Here is a 16,756-nt window from a genome sequence, read left to right as displayed (position 1 = left end):
TGCTAGCTTGATAGTACTTTGATTATCACAAAATATTGTTGTTGGAGAGTCTTGTGGATGATGCAATTCTTCAAGTAACCTCCTAAGCCATAATGCTTCTTGAGACGCCTTTGATAAACCAATATATTCAGCTTCTGTAGATGAGAGTGACACTGTTGATTGCTTCTTGCTACTCCACGAAATTGGTCCCGATCCAAGATGGAAGATATATCCTGAAGTTGACTTTCTATCATCAATGTCACCTGCATAATCAGAATCTGTATATCCAACTAAAGTAGGTTCTCCTCCATATTTGTATTCAATTCCAAGCTGGTAAGTACCCTTAATATATCTTAATATTCTTTTAGCCGCTTTCCAGTGTTCAATGTGTGGATCTGCCATGTATCTCGATACAATACCAACTGCATATGCAATATCTGGTCTAGTTATAGTAAGATACAAAAGATTTCCAACAAGCTGCCTATATAATTTTCCATCCACTTTCTTTTGAGTAGAGTTAGCACCTAACTTTACTCCTATTTCACATGGTGTATTACATGGTTTACAATCACTCATATTGAATTTTTTAAGTACATCAAGAGCATATTTAGTTTGAGAGAGCATGATTCTTCCTTCTTCTTGCCATACTTGCATACCCAAAAAATAGTGCATTAGTCCTAAATCAGTTATTTCGAAAGCTTGTTTGAGTTGATTTTTAGTTATCTCAATATCATGTGCGTGATTTCCTGTAATAATCAAGTCATCCACATACAATACAATGATAACAACCTTATTATCACAATATTTTACATACACATCTGGATCAGCATTACTTCTTTTAAATCCAACTTCTAGGAAGTACTTATTAATTTTTGAGTACCATTCCCTTGGTGCTTGTTTGAGACCATAGAGTGATTTTCTTAATCTACACACCAAATTCTCTTCTCCATACTTAATAAATCCTGGTGGTTGTTGCATATAAATTTCTTCTTTTAAGTCACCATGCAAAAATGCACTTTTTACATCCATTTGAAAAATTTTCCAACCAAACTTTGCAGCTAAAGCAACTATTGTACGAATGGAAGTTATCTTAGCTACTGGAGCAAAGGTTTCAGTATAGTCTATACCTTCTTCTTGTGAGAAACCTTTAGCCACTAACCTTGCTTTGTATTTTTCAATAGCTCCATCTGATGTGAATTTGGTTCTATAGGTCCACTTGCAACCAACCACATTTTTGCCTTCTGGAAGTGTTGTTAGTTCCCATGTTCCATTCTTCATCAAAGAATTGTATTCTTCTTGCATAGCTGCTTCCCATTCTTCTTTTCCTTTTGCTTCTTCATATGTGTTTGGAGTGTCAACCTGCATCACCTTAGTCATAAGAGCATAGTTGGCAAATATATATCTAGGACCTTCTTGATAAATTTCTTTGATGCTTCTAAATTTCTTTGGATTTTCATTATCACTTTCTTGAGTCTCATCCCATGTAGTGGTTTGCACACCTTGACTTTGACTATTGGTAGAAGTAGAATTTTCTTCATCAATCAAAATTGGAAAGAAAGATAATGTTGGAGAATTATCATTCTTAACATCTTCATCAAACCATACATTTCTTTTAATATAGATTTCATTAGTTCTAGGATTGTATAACCTATATCCTTTCGATTCCTCACTATATCCAACCATTGTGCACTTCTCGCTTTTCCTTTCAAGTTTGCTCCTCCTTTCATCAGGAATGTGAGCATATGCTTTGCAACCAAAAATTCTAAAATGAGATACTGTAGGCTTTCTTCCACTCCATGCCTCTTCTGGTGTTATGTTCAAAACTGCCTTAGTAGGTGTTCTATTCAAGATATATACGGCAGTATGAACTGCTTCAGCCCAAAATTTAGCGTCTAGATTTCTAGAATGAAGCATGCACCTAGCCATTTCTATTATAGTTCTATTTTTCCTTTCAGCAACACCATTTTGTTGGGGTGAATAAGAGACAGTTGATTCCTTTTTAATGCCATGTTCTTTACAAAAATCTAAAAGAGCTTTATTCATGTATTCAGTCCCTCTATCAGTTCTTAGTATCTTTAAGTACTTTCCACTTTGTTTTTCAGTCAAAGCTTTAAACTCTTTAAACTTTTGAAACACTTCATCTTTCTTTTGTAGAAAATACACCCAAATTCTTCTACTATAATCATCTATAAAAGTGAGGGCATACCTTGATCCTCCAATTGATGATGTTTTGAAAGGACCCATTACATCACTATGGACTAAATGTAGAGGAGTTTTTGCTCTCCATGATTTACCTTGAGGGAAACTTTCCACATGTTGTTTTCCCATTGCACATCCTTCACACACCTTAGGGCTTAATGATATCTTTGGCAGCCCATGCACCATTTGTAATTTCTCCATAAGCTTGAGACTTTGAAAATTGATGTGCCCCAAACGCTCATGCCATAACCTGCTCATAGCATCATATTGAGCAATAGCACACATATGTTTATCTCCACATTTAGAAGTAAATTCTTGAAATTTATATAATCCATTCTCCATTTTACCAATTGCAATGACTCTATAATTATCATTGACATCCTTGATTAAGCACTTATCATTGTAGAATTCTATTTTATGTCCTTGACTTGCAATTTGAGATACTGAAAGCAGATTTGTTTTTAATTCAGGGACTAATTTCACATTTTTGAACAAACCATTATCAATTTTGACATTACCAGTCCCTTTAACTTCTAAAGCACTATTATCCCCCAAATATATTTTCTCTATATTATTTTCACTTATTGATTCAAATTGATTCTCATTATGAGACATGTGTTGTGTAGCACCAGAATCAATAACCCAATCTTCTTTGAAAGTATTATTTTCTTTAAGTGCAACACAAAATGCATTTCTTTTAGAATCTCCTAATTTTGGATAATTATTTACTTTCTTTTCTACATCTCTTTTCTTCTTGAAACATTCATTTGCCTTATGACCCATTTTACCACAATAATGACATTTCCATTTACTTCTATTATGATCTATATATGAAATACTCTTATTTTCATTCTTCCAATTTCTTTCTTTAGATTCATTTTCTTGTGACTTCTTATAATATTGTTTTCCTTTTATTACAAATGCTTGAGATTCACCATCAAATGATTCTTTTTCTTTAACTTGTCTTTTCTCTTCTTGAACCAACTTAGCACACAATTCTTCTGATTTAATACTTTTTAATTTATCTGCAGTATCTAAACCCCTTATAAATGATTGATAAGATCTTGGAAGACTTTGTAATATAATTTGCACAAAATCTTTATCATCTATATCTTTTCCAAGAGAAGCAAGCTCATTTTTCTTTTCCTTTAACTTACTTAAATGTGGGACTATCTCTTGTGAGCTTGATAATTTCAAATTGTATAATTCAGTTGTGAGAGATAAGATCCATACATCACCTGAATCTTGATATAAATCTTTCAAAATCTCCCAAACTTTGACTCCACTTCTCTCATTACGAACTTCTGAAAAAACTTCTTCTGAAAGTGTAAGCTTGATTAGTGTTGCTGCCCTCTTGTCCCTTTTATCCCAATTATCTTGATCATTTCCTGGATTCGTAGGCCTTTGTTGACTACCAGTCACAATATCATAACAATTTTGAAGGGTTAGAGTGATTTCAACATGAGATACCCAATCATAATAATTTTTTCCATTTAATTTAACTGTAGGCAAAGTCACACCAAGTGATTCCATTGTTAAATTCTCTCCCTTTTTTTTTGTTTTGGATGAGAATGAAAGATATTTAAGAACTTGAACACCCAAGCTTGAAATTGAAAAAGTCTCACCAATTTGTTGAAGAAAAAAAACTTTTCTTTGGCTGCAATATCCTTCCTTTGATGTAGTTTTTTGTCCCAAACCAAACTGCTGTTCACTCCTTAGTTACAGCCTGCAAATGTAAAGATTCACACAAGAAAAACACATATATTCATTCCAAAAAGCATCATATATTCACAGCCCAAAGAACTGAAAATGCTCTGATACCATGATGAATTAAAAACAGCAGCACAAAGAATAAAAAAGACAGAGCTTAAAAACAGATCAGCAAAACTCAAACATATCAAAGAGCTATAAAGTTTCTTCATGTTATTACAGCTGAGAGGAATGCTCTATTTATAGAGCTCATACATATTTCTAGAGGGTTCTTGAGAAGCTTCAAGAAAGGAAGCACTCTAGAGATTTCTACATAATTTTAAATTCAAATTTTGCACAAAGAGAGAGGCTCCAAGAAGCAAGTAGAAAGTTCTGGACTGTACATTAAATGCCCAGCTACTATAATAAACATTATTTTTAACACAGTATTATAGATTGTGAAAATCTGATGCTTTTAAACTATGTCATCTATTTGATCAGGTTTATGTCAATAATCCTGCAAAACAGTCTGCAAGCAATACAAGACTTCATAATGAGGTTCGGAAAGGTAACTGGCATAGGGCCACCCTTAAATAGTACACATTAAGGGAAGAATTAAGCTTGGAGAAAAAAAGTCAACTTTGACTATTTAACACTTTTGATTTAAGAATTAAACTTAGTGTGTGATGTTTAAGCTGATCTCTAGTAGAGCATACCTGCACTTAGAAATTTTCCAAGAATGAAGAAAAATGGGACGCCAAAAAAAAAAGAGAATCATGTGGAAGGGAATATAAACATCTGAAGGACCGCCTCTACCTTGCACGAGGTGATATAACCATGTTGATCAAAACAAGGGAAATTTAGTAAGCAAACAGTGCCTTAAAACAGGGGAATTGCAAACTGAAGCTCAAAAATATTGGAGACAGAAATTTGAGGGCAAATTAAATTCCCATATGCCAGAGGCCTATTCAGCGAGTTTGGTATATCTTCATTTTATTAAGATAAACCTATTTATTTGAGTTATAGTAAATTGTAGGTGTTCCCTTCTAGCTTTTCAGGAAGGGCTCCCCAAGGAACTATGGAGATGATCGTAGAGAAGGATTGCATTAATGGGGTAGACAGAAAATGACGTGAAATTTTGATGGACGTGAGAATGTGATCTCACATATTAGAGGAAAAATTCTTTCCATAATCCAATTTGTAAACAATAGATTGGCTATAGATTATTTAGATGATTTCATATGATTAAGATTAAATTCTTATGTTTCTAAGGATTCTACATCGTTCTTGACAGCACTATAATAGCTATAAATCTTTTATCCTAGGACAACATATAATGGGCTAGTCCTATCACTATGGATTAATTAATCTGAACCGAATCCTTTGGATGATTGGCCTTCCGTTTCTTAGGTACGTTAGATGGAGTGTGTGAAGAAGAGGATTCAGAAAAGGGATTCACATACTGTCCTGACTCAACGTTGAGAGGGAAATTAAGAATGGCCCTCGAACCGCGTAATTCGAAAGCCTTACGGTCATATGCCGCTGCAGCTTCTTCGGGTGTGGCATAGCTGCCAAGCCAAAGTCTGGAGCTCTTCTTTTCTGGGTTTCGAATCTCTGCAGCATATTTTCCACGAGACTTAACGAATCTCACTCCCCTGTAATGTTTCTCATCTTCTCCCTCTTTATTCTTCTTTTCACGTCCCTCAGCAGCCAAGCTAGGCTCGATTTTCTCGGAAGACTGTTGGGCATTCGTCGTATCGTTGTATTCTTCCTCGCCGAGCAAATACTGACCAATTGTGTTCAACATTCTCTTTTCCTCCTCTCCTGGCGTCTCCATGATCGCGTCCGCCCTTTTTCGTGTTACAAATGTTGAAGGATATTTTGATCGTATATTTTATCTATTATGAATTTGTGTGTTATATTTCTGATTTATTGGCATTTTGGTATTTATAGGGCGATGAAGCAATGGTGGACGTATTTTCGTGTAACATTCGTGATTAGTTCACGTTCACCATTCATTTCTACGAAAGGTTGTTGAGCTTCACGTTTGGAAAAGCCGGATAAACCTGGGTTGGGTAAGTCCATACCATTTCTCTATACGATTCATCTTATAGCCCAAAAAAATATTATTATATGGCTGGGGTGACTATCCATTGGTCGTCTAAGTTCTAATAGATTTTTACAATAATTGTTCATACAAAGTCCAAAAAATGATAGCACATGTAGTAATAGCTGACTACATATGTACTTAGAGTTCATCATTTTTCAGCTTTCTTAATGATTACTAGAGTGTAGGCATAATTGATCAGCTTTTAGCACTTGTCATTGATCATTTTTTAGCTTTCTTCATTACTGATTGCTACATTTGTGCAGAAGGTACTATTTCTTTGATGAGCAGCTATTTGGGGGTGAACATAACAGTTCCCAATGAACATTTCAAAATGACACTTTTAGACCACCTCACACTTTATGAGTTCTATAGAGTTTCATAAATGTGGAAAAGCTGATACTTTAGCTTTAAGCTCTTCACTCACTGATGTCTGTTCATTGAAAAAATCAGCAAATTTGAAATTATGGATTAGGAGTTCTAGGTACCCGAAGATAGCCTAGATAGCCACTAGTTGTCTCCCTTAATCATCAACCACACAAATGATCGTAAAGTGATATTATTAAATTTAAAGAAAATGAGAGCTCAAATATTTTAGCAATACAATTAATTGATAAGTAGGATATAATTTCCACAGCTAGTCAAATTGTGATATGAATATCAGGATTTAACTGTGTGATTTTTGAGTCAAACTCGATGACCCATGTTTCATGAGTAGTGATTCAACATGAATCCATCTCTCATGAGAATAAATGGAACACTTAGCACTCATTGGATCTAGGTGATGCTCATAGGGGTGAAGCACCGAGACTTCCCGGGAGGTCACCCATCCCAGTACTACTCCAGCTTGAGCGCGCTTAACTATAGAGTTTCCTCCATAGTTAAACCCAAAGCTTGCAACCCCATTTGCAAAACCTTCACCAAGTGTTGTGACTTATGAACCATTCATTAGAAAGCCCCTTAAGCTCATCAATTGATAAGTAGGAGATAATTTCCACAGCTAGTCAAATTGTGATATGAATATCAGGATTTAACTGTGTGATTTTTGAGTCAAACTCGATGACCCATGTTTGACTCAAAAATCACACAATTAAATCCTAATATTCATATCACAATACAATTAATATTATAAATTTTTATTTTGTTACTATATATTATCTTAAAATTATTTTGATATGTGTGTACACTTGATATGTTTTTATTTGTATGTGTAGAATGTGGGCCTAAAATAAAAATTGACTTTTATATTTTCAAAATTATTTTATTATGTGGATGTTGTAAACATAGAGATTTGGTAATCTTTACTTTTCTTTAAATATCTTTTTAATGTTTTTGAGGAATAGATATGCCATCCGTTTTTTCCATCATTTCAAATCTAGGGCACTTCAATTTCAATGTGCATATTAGACTTATGACCTTGTTCATTGTTTTAAAATTTCCTCCTTTCCCATATCCACAATCTATGAATACGATTGCTAGCTTTCAACTTTCACAATTAATGTCATGACATAGAACTAGATCTTTGGATGGAGGTGTAGAAGTTTAATTAAATACCACATGAAAAGTGAAAAAAGAATTGAGACATAGGTGTGGGACTGAATGGAGGAAGACAATGAAGAAAAAGGGAAAGAGATTACATCTACTCTGGGAACTTTGATGCCCATGGCAAATAAATAGAGACTCTAATATACATTGCATCCCATTAAAGGTGGAAATAGTGGGAGACGTAGGAGAATAAGAGAACTTAGAAATTAATCTAAATGTTAAGATGTATAAAAGAATTCAATACTCAATTTGTGTCTATGTGTGTGTGCCCATGTGCCTGTTCATGCCTATGCATACACCTACACATCTATTTTTCTTATGTCTCATCTCTATTGTCTCTTTAGTTTACATTTGACAACCTCAGATTGTAAAGAATGAAAAAAATTTTATCACTTTGACTAGTTAGGAGTTGATTGAAGATGTCAACCTCTTTAATCCTCATAGTAATTTAGTTTTTTTATTTCTAATCTACATAAGTAGATGGAGATTTTAGAATCTGTTATCCCAAAAGTATCAGTGAATTACAAACACCTTTTTCCATTATCCACTACTTTTTTCAAACAAAGAATGAACCAAATGCTAGCAATTAACATTGACTTATAATTACAACATGTTTTATGCCTCTAGCATATTTAGTTAGAAGCTTGAATTGAAAACTATGAAGTTGAATTCTTATATCAGTATCACAATAACATTAGCCTTGTCGATGTTTGAAAGAAGTCTATATCAAAAGCTTCCTCCTTTTATAACATAGCTATAATGCTTGATTTACTTTATTGAAATTTATTTTGTTATCATTTTCTACAACATTTCCTTTCTCTCTCTTTTTTCCAGATGGAGATCTTCCACAAAATCCTTTTAACTATCTGATATGAGAGCACGTGTCTAATGAATGAGTTTCTTGAGCTAAGAGCAAAGGATCAAGAGGTGTCTATTTTGCCAAGTTCGCTAAGGGAATGATCTCAATTAGATCCCTTTTTGATGTTAGGACATGACACTCAAAATGACGTAATTTGTGGTGAGCTCTTTAAAAACCCTTCAACTTTACCAATAGACCAAGAACCTATTGACTACTTTTTTCGAACAAGGATGCATTGCATCTAGTTCCTGCCATTACTTATTTTGTTATGTAAAATATACTAGAAAAAATTAATATTAATATAGTTTATTAATTTATGAATCAAAAAATATATCCTCTCAAAATGACTATTATTAATTAAAAATTTAATTAGAATAATGAATGTTTTAAGACATAACTTTGGGAAATAGTAATGAAAAGTTTGTATTGAATTTATCTCTAAATAGATGAGGACAAATTTTTTATTTTATACATTTAATTGCAACCACCTACCATTGCTTGATTGACAAAAGTTGAGGAGAAATATTTGACTTTGATTTCAAAGTTTTCATTAGAAACAATTGGACTAATGATTGTTCATTGTACTAACTATGAAATAAAAAATTGATAATAAATTTTATGAAAGAAATATAAATTAGAAACATTATGAAGATACTAAGATTTGCAAAAATTCTATGATTTGATTAGTTAAAGGGGAAAAAAATTGACTACTATAGTATCCTGCCGAACTAATTATTATTATGATTTTTTCATTGATCTTCAAGGAAAAAATAGTACCAACCTTAATTTTATATGAATGTTCCTTGGATAAAAAATATTTCCTTGAGAGATGAAGTCTTTAAAATTCGCATGCACTACGCCATTCTCCACGTTTCCTTTTCTTAATGGAGATATCACTTTCTCATAACTTGTGGATCAAGCAAGCATTATTTTTTTTATTTTCCACAATGGGCACCTGTATTCCTGTCAAATCTTTACTTTTATTTACGTCCCTTCTCATATCTTTGATACCATTTCTTCACATGTTACATTTACATGTCACGATAGTTAAGTTTTACGCGGATTCAAGATGTGTTAAAAAGCGAAACTTTACGCGGTTTCAAGATTTGCAGGTTTTCCATCTTTCATTATTCACATTTGCTTTGACATTTTTATTATTTTCAGATGACGCCATTTCGTTTACATGAGCGCCTACGTGTTTAAAAGTCCGGTTGTCCCCTTCGATTCAAAGTGCATATATAGGGTGGAAAAGAATAAGAAAGAAAACCTTTTGTATACACAGGGACTTTCATCTTGAATATCAATAGACAAGTACTCTAATCTTAACCAAATATTTTGTGTAGGCATACCATCTTGTTACATTACTTAATATACATTACATTGTTTTCCTTCACAAAGAATTGATATGCATTATTATAAAAATGATTAGATAACCCTCTTCTCAGGTTATTCACTTAGATCTAATAATTACAAATTTTGAAATGTTTAGACAATTTTTAGGTCAAGTTTCTCCTTACTTGTTCTTTATTTGATCATACTCTTTGTCCTTCCCAAAGTCATAAATGTCACACAAGAACCCAAAAATCTCCAACAAATAATGTCTAATTATTAGACAACTTATCATAAATTTGGACTACTGATTTCGTTAGAATCTTTATTTCTTAAACATTTAATATCATGTATGCTATACACAATTAGGAACACGTGATTGATGAAAAATTAATTAAGAATGCTAATAAGAGCTGAATTGTTCTCTAAATAAGGCATATCTTATAGCATCCCTATTAAAAAGTAAAGGCAAAATAAGTTTTCTATCATTTAGTTCTCAACTATAACTTACTCTTTGTCTATTACAATCTATGAAGCCTATAACATATCCATATTCGCATAGGAAATCACACCTAGTAAATCAAGGAGACCCATATATATCTTTATCAAATCATCATAGAATAATTAAACGAGCTACTCAATTAACATCCTCCTTTTAAGATTTGTAAGCATGAAGCCTTACTACTATTGAAACAAATGAGTAAAAATGAAACTCATTGACATAATCAAGAATCAATCTCAAAGAGAAAGAAGATAAAAGACTATTCAAGAAAAAAATACAAGCAAGGAAAAAACAAAGAGAATAGGAAAGTGTCCAAAAGTAAAAGAAGACAAGAGGAAAAAATTAAAAATGAAAGGCAGAGAGGACCAAAATGAGAGGAGAAAGAATGAAAGAAAAACAAATTTAAAAAGAGGGAGGAACATGGAACATAAATGAGGGATAAAGGAACACGCGCGCGCGCGCACACACACACACACACACACACATCTACATATATATATACACATATATATACATACATATACACATATATAAATATACATACATACATGTATATGTATATATGTGTGTATATATACATTTATGTATATGTGTATATCTACATATGTATGTGTGTGTGTGTGTGTGTGTGTGTGTGTGTGTGTGTGTATTTATTGTTGGAAACAATTCTTCAATTGTATGTTGTCACTGGTGTGACACAAATGTCAATATTAAGTAAGTAATGTAGGACTTGCATTATTAACCAAGTATTTTCACTATTAGCTGAGTAGTCAAGTAATGAAGAACATTCAATGTTAACCAAGCATTCAATTAATGAATACTATCCTGCTTGCAGTGGTAGCTGAGTGGTCGGGCATCAAAGGAATTCTAGTGTGAACCAAGCATTCAATCCTAGTATTGACCAAGTGACAATAGAATAAAATTTTTTAATAATTAATTGTTTGAGGCCGACTATTTGGATTTTTAATGATTATTTGAAAGGTTATTCAAGACGAATTGTCAAAGCTTATGATATATAAGAAAGGTAAAGTAGTGAGGATAAAATTCACAAGTGGAAGACATGGAATAAGATGGACATGTGATCGAAGAAATAGAAAGAAAGTTTGAAAGATAAGCTCCAGAGATTATTTGGATCAATGAGGATCTAGAGGTCAAGCCAGAACAAAGATTTGAATCTACAAAGATAGTTGCTTCATAAATTAGGTCAAATTTAGTGGTACCTTCTAACCATTGTAGCAATAAAGAAATCTCTTAATAGAGTTGACTTAAGAGTCATATTGTAAATCCTCTAACAAGGTGACATTTCAAGATTGAACTATTTGAAAAACTCTAGACAGGCTACTCCTAACAAGGTGATCTAAATCCATTAAAAAAGTCATACTTAACAATATATTTTGTAATGTTTAACAAGGTTGGCTCCTAAGAGGATTAGCTACATGGTGGTTTTCCCAATTTGGGTTTCCACATTAAATCTTGTTGTCATCTGTGTTCATGTTATTCTCTTTATGGTTTATTTTTCTCCAACTAGGTTACTAAAGGTTAAAGTAGATTAATATTTATAAAACTTCTTTGTGTTGGTGTAAATTAGTATTTACTATTTACACTTACTTTACTTAGGTTAATGCATTATTTTATTATTTTATTTTGTGAGACACTTAGGAGATTGTACACTTTTTTGATTTGTCATGTTGACAACACATGAGTATGCAACTCTATTTTAGCACATGCTGTCTACAACACTAATTTGCGTGTCAAACCCTTGTAGGCTTATCCTCTCATCACTGCACTTACTTTCATGCTTAATGGAGGATAACTCATATCTGGTGGATATGTGCCTAGTTGTATGACATATCATGTAATCAAAGGCATTCTAGATGTATCTTAGAGGCTTTTATATACATGCACTCCTAGTGTACTTTCATAATGCATATTGGATATATCGTCATTTTGATAATACTCTCTCTCTTGGTCTACAGTTGTGCTTGTGTTTGAGTTCTTAGTTCCTAGGTGAATTTTTCCCTTAGGCAAATTCTTACATGGTATTAGAGCTCTTCAATATTTTTTCATCACGTAGCCATTCGAGACCATTGTTGCTTTAGCACCTTGGTCCGAATCTAGAGTACTGCAAAAATTGGGAGTGTCTAGAGCTAGATCTAATCTCACCATTGTGTTCAAAATGTTGATTTAGTGAAGATCGACTATAAACTTGGCTGCCCTAGACCAAAGTCGATCGTGAGGCAATTTTTTTTTGCAAACTAGCAACATAATTTACCTTTCTGGTGATCACTGTTTCCTCTTGCCATTCTCTTTTTCTTTTGGTGATGACAAGTTTTTAAACCCCCAAAAACTGAGATTTCCAATCGTTCTTGCCACGTCAATGACACAGTGGACTGGTTGTACCACCTCAGACTGACTACCAAATTGGCTCCACCCCAGTTAGCATTTTTTTACATGTCAGCATCCAACGCACTCAAAGACATGTCATTAGCCACCTCAGTTCCTATCGTACTATCAACAAGGTGCCATGTCATCATATATGTACGGTACAAAAATCTAATCATCTAACACGTCAATAGGGCGCTATTTTTTTGCTGACATCATCAAGACACAAGGTTAAATTTGATGGTCGTCTGACCGTCATTTCTAGGCCTTTTACAACTACAGTGATGGCCATTTGACTGTCAAATTTAAGCTAGCTGTTTTCCTGCCAGACCCATCTCTAGATTGCTTTTCGATTTGGTAGCCTAACTTTGCGTTCCCATAACTTGGACATCCGGACTGCAATTCAGGTGCAATTGTTTTAAAAATTGGGTAGAATTTCTTGAATTTTCTAGTGGTGGTGTTGTTTTCTAGTTTTGGTGCAAGGATCTTTTAGAAATTGCATTTTCTTGTGACTATACCTACATAATCCTACATTTTGCAACTTCAAATGCTCCATACGGGCACATCTGGTCACTTTTTTAGGTTCTTTTTTTTTTGAAAGTGTGTTTTTTTTGTCTAATTTTTGGATCTGTAGTTAGATTCTAGGGTTGTGTGGACCAAAATCTCACTTTTAGAATTAGGCATTTTTATCCATTGTGAAACTTTGATTACTTTTCAGAATTGTTGTACATCTAAGCTATAGTACTTAGTGATAGATTTGAGCCTCAAAAGATAGTTGTAAAAGAAAAATCAGAAAGTCCACTTTGTTCATTTTGACAAGTGGCCCATTATACATGGACTACTTATAAAGTGCCACAAGCATCTTTCTTGGGGGAGTCTTTTGATTGAGTGAAAAGGGGGGGGGGGGGGGGGGGTGTACTATGTTCTTGTGTCTCTTTTTTGTGCTCTTTTCATTTTTGTATTATGGGTTTTAAATTTATGGTAATAAATTAGTTATAATCGAGCTGGACAATATTACATTATTAGTGAAAAGTTTAATTTGACATCTATGGGTAGGAAATTGGTTTTGTGGTTGATTCAGCACTCCCCTCTCATTTACTCTCTTCATTTCCAATACTTGGTATCAAAGCACTTGGTGCTTGTAGGAAAGGTTTCAAGGACCTAAGCTAAAGATCAAGATGTCATACAGAAGGGAGAATTACAATCTTAATAGAGACAATTTTTTAGCATGATAGGAATTAATGAAGCTATGCCTATCAAGCATTGGAGATGTTGGTTTGTTCTACTTGGAAAAAAAATATGTGCCACAACCTAAACCTATTACTATAGAACAAATGAAAGAGGAAAGGGATCACAATATAGTGATGACTGAGATAGCTTCCTCTCTTAAATATTTTTAATTTGACGAGGTTAAAGATTATCCTACTAAATTTGAAATGTGGGAAAGCTTGTAGAAAGTCTATGGTGGTGATAAAAATGTGAAAAGAGCCAAGGAAAAAATTTTAAGGGGCAATTTTGATCGAATGTAAATGAAAGTTCAGGTGATAACATTGCGTAAATAATGAAAGAATAAAACAAAGTGTGAGTACAATCAAAGCTGCAAGAGGAGATATAATTGATGAAATAATGGTGAAAAAGGTACTAAGAACTCTTCTTCCTATTTATGGAATTAGAGTTTCAAAAATTCAAGATATGAGATGCAATCTTAAAAATAATTTATAACCTTGGATGCACTTGTGGTAAGATTGATAACTTCTGAATTGGATAACTTTGATAACTATGCTCCTGATCCTAGCAACTCTGAATTTTCATTCAAAGTCAAAACTAACTTTCGATAGAAATAGAGGAAACTCAAAAGGATAATAGGTTGATAGTGAAGAAGAAGATGAATCAGATGAAGATGTTGAAGTCATTGAAGCCCTACTTGCAAATAGATTGTCAAAAGGGAAAGGAAAATTTAGAGGCAAAATTCCATTGATTTGTTTCTCATTTGAAGAGGTTAGTCATATTACTACAAGATGTCCAAGAAAAGAAGATAGATATGAGAAAAGAAATAACAAGTTCAAAGGCAAGCAAGACTTTAAGAGCTACAAGGACTGCAAGGAAAAAGGTAAGAAATATTTTTACATTGCTAAACATTCTAATATTTATGATAATGAAGAAGCAGAAGAAGTTTATATTGTTGTTAAGGATGAATTTGATAATGAGGAAAATGAAAAGATGACACTTATTTTCTATGTTAGAAAAAATGATACATGGATAATAGATAGTGGTTGTTCTCATCATATGACTAGTGACAAAACTAAGTTTGAACAATTAGAGCACTATGATGGTGGAAGTGTTAGATTTGGAAACAATGAACCATGTTTTTGAAATAAAAGAAACCAAAACAAGGGGGCTAGCAAATTACAGACAAGCTGGACAACTACCAGCAGATAACCATCAAAACATAATTAACCTCTAAAGCTTTTAAAAACAAAAATAGAAGTTTATACTATAATAATTATAGTAACTACAGGATTTAAAAAAAATGCATGTTAACCAGCAATAGAACTAAAAACTAAAATTATAAAGATAACTACAGGCTATAAACAGAATGCCTATTAACCAACAGAAGTCACTTAACAAAAAAAGGGCATGACAACCTTAAACCAAAAAAGTCTGTAAACCAGTAGATTAACATCATGCAAAAAAAATGAAGGGGGAGGAACCCTTAAGATTTCTTGACCTCCTTCTTCCCCAGGAGGACTTTCACCCAGTCTTCTACTAGGAATTCATAAAGCAACATAGAGTCCTCCCTAGGTAGGTCCCCTTTAGCTTCCCTCAACAAGCATAGAGTAGTGGCCACCGCATGAGTGAATTTAATCATAAACTTGGTTAACAGTCCCATTCTTTCCTCCAGTGCCTGAATTCTCTCTCACAGCTCATTGCTAGCCTTATTAGAAGTACCTGGATGACCATCCCTACCAACCTGCATATCCTAAACAATAAGGGGGTTAGTGGATTTTTTAGATCCTACCTTAATAGGGGAGGAGATCATAACAAGGGAAGGTATCCTATCCATCGTTTCAGGGAATTCATCTTTAGTTAGGTCCACACACCTAGATATGATTGCCGCTAAGACATGTGACACCTCCTTATTCTCCTTGCCATTACCTGAAGTTGACCTAGAGGAATTAGAAATCTCTTCTTCAATCCCCTTTGTACCTCCCTTACCAAATTTAACAATTTTCTCCTTCATTCTTCTTTTGTGGTAGCTTGAATCCTCATAATTTGATTCCTCCTCCTGCAAGGCTCCCTCCCTTAACTTCCTCTTAGCCTGAGACTTAGCCAACCTCCTTGACCTCCTCCTTGCCCCTCTCTCCTCATCCTCTGACTCCATTTGCATTTTCTCCTTACCTTTTCTTGGGGGAGGGATTAACTGGGGACCCACTAGGAGAGGGCTGAGGGGTGGGGGTTCTAGGGCCAGTAATCCTAAGGGGGGCCATTTGGGGCACAGGGTTTGGGTGAATAGAAATATCAACTTCCACAATCCTAGGGGGGACCAAGGCAAGGTGAAATTGGTACAACCTAAAAGTAAGACCCTGATGCGAAATAGTAAACTTAACCCCCCTTCTCATTTTATCTTTCACATCCACAAAAAAATCTTGAAGATCATGTAGTAGGAAGAATGGAATTGAAAGAAAATCATGGTGTTTGAAATGATTAAGAAGAGGAAAATGGTTGTAGTAGAGAACTCCATACATCCCTTCTAGGGTAAGATATTTCATCAAAATCAGACAAACCCCGTTCTATGGGTTAGGTAGCTTCTGCCTCATAAACCCCCCTTTGTGCCGAACCGATTCCTCACCATCCTCAAAGAAACATTGCAGACTAGTTTCATCAGTCACCATGTCACCTTCTTCCATTTTCTCCCCCTCATCGCCATGCCCTTTTCCATAGCTATCACCTCCTCTGAAACATGAAATGCGATACCATTAATGGTCACCTTGCGATTATCCCATGAGTTAATAAACTGCATGGAGGAATTCTCATCATGACCATGGAGGGTCTCCATGAAAGGAACAAAAAGGTCCTCTCTCAGAATGTAGTAGACCAAGGGCTTCCTCACACTATCATCAATCATAGCCAATTCAATGTGCAATAGGTCACCTCCCATCTTTGT

Source organism: Cupressus sempervirens, chromosome 6, assembly GCF_028749045.1.
Source record: "Cupressus sempervirens isolate cs-2001-9-10 chromosome 6, ASM2874904v1, whole genome shotgun sequence".
NCBI classification, from domain to species: Eukaryota; Viridiplantae; Streptophyta; class Pinopsida; order Cupressales; family Cupressaceae; genus Cupressus; species Cupressus sempervirens.
Note: the sequence above shows the minus strand (reverse complement) of the source record.